We start from the raw sequence: 1,448 nt of genomic DNA, 5'->3' as shown, positions 1-1,448 counted from the left end.
GATAGATTAGACGATTCTGAGCTCCAAGAATCAATCTTATAAACGAGTGACTGTCATTAGATCATGAAATATGACAGCATGAGTCTGTATCTGATCAGACGCTGCAGGAGCTTTTCTCAAAACAAACTTCATTCTTCCTTTGCTTTGATGTTTTCTATTGAATGAATTAAATGTGCTTTTTGTGGTCACTATCTGTTTCAATGCAGTACAGGAATTACATGCACTGAAAAACTTCTGTCATATTATTATTTTTTGATCAGAAGACGCAGTGCAGAGATGCTGGAGCGTGTATCTGCTGATTGTCTGTTTGTTTTAAACTCCAGTGAGTGATATTGAACAGGCGTTCAGTGACACACATATCTCTGCGTATCTACTGGAAACAGTGACATCAGGCCGGTTCTGTCCAGCCTTCAGAAGGCTTTGTGTTTCTCTGTGCCGCCCACATGTGAGTGTCAGCGGGCCTGTGCTATCACACCGCTCGTTTTATAAGCCATGACTGCATCACTATAATATTTGATATGTTTCCTGGGCGTTTACATAGTTAAACACACACACACACACACACACACACACACACACACACATCGGCTGCATTAGGAACCGTCACACCGGAGAAAAATCATCTTAAAGACTTCTTATGATGCACTTAGTCACAAAAGAATGCATACATTTGACTGATATAAGGAATAAATCCCCGTTATAAACAGGAAATGCCATACTGTCTAAATTCAAACATTTAAAGTCCTAATGGAATGCTAATGGAATTTCTGTCATAACAAATGATTTAGAGATCAAACAGAATCCTGCTGGATGAGCCGAACGTCCTTCCTTATTTAATAAGAAATTAATGGCAGTAAAGACATTTATAATGTCACAAACGTTTCTATTTCAAATAAGTGATGTTCTTTTAGACTTTCTGTTCATCTGAGAATCCTGAAAAATAAAATTTATCAGTTTCCACAAAAATATTGTGCAACACAACTGTTTTCAACATTGATAATAATCAGAAATGTTTCTTGAGCAGCAAATCAGCATATTAGAATGATTTCTGAAGATCATGTGACACTGAAGACTGGAGTAATGATGCTGAAAATACAGCTGCGCATCACAGAAATACATTACAGTTTAACATAGATTCACACAGAAACAGCTTTTACTGATTATATACCATATTACTGATTTTACACTAGAATCTTTCTAACCCCAAACTTTTGAACTGTAATGTGTAAGATAGATATAAATGTCATTTTTGGCGTGTGTGTGTGTGTGTCTGTGTGTGTGGGTGTGGGTGTGGGTGTGAGTGTGAGTGGGTGTGTGTGTGTGTGTGTGGGTGAGTGGGAGTGGGTGTGTGTGTGTGTGTGGGTGTGGGTGAGTGTGAGTGTGAGTGGGTGAGTGTGAGTGTGAGTGTGTGTGTGTGTGTGTGTGTGTGTGTGTGTGTGTGTGTGTGT

The 1,448-nt window shown here is 39.0% G+C and overlaps 1 protein-coding gene across 1 annotated transcript in view; it reads left to right on the top strand.

Moving 5' to 3' along the window:
- Positions 1-560: 560 nt before the first annotated feature.
- LOC107687209 (thrombospondin-1-like) overlaps positions 561-1,448 on the top strand; it is a 14,878-nt gene continuing 13,990 nt past the window's right edge. The window contains exon 1 of the mRNA XM_016484445.1: positions 561-583. The gene's annotated coding sequence lies outside the window, so the exon portion shown is untranslated. The remainder of the gene's footprint in view (positions 584-1,448) is intronic.

The sequence above is a fragment of the Sinocyclocheilus anshuiensis genome, unplaced genomic scaffold, assembly GCF_001515605.1.
Source record: "Sinocyclocheilus anshuiensis isolate Anshui unplaced genomic scaffold, SAMN03320099.WGS_v1.1 scaffold1569, whole genome shotgun sequence".
In the NCBI taxonomy this organism is placed as follows: Eukaryota; Metazoa; Chordata; class Actinopteri; order Cypriniformes; family Cyprinidae; genus Sinocyclocheilus; species Sinocyclocheilus anshuiensis.
The sequence above is the reverse complement of the archived record's forward strand: the minus strand, read 5'-3'. Positions and strand labels throughout refer to the sequence as shown.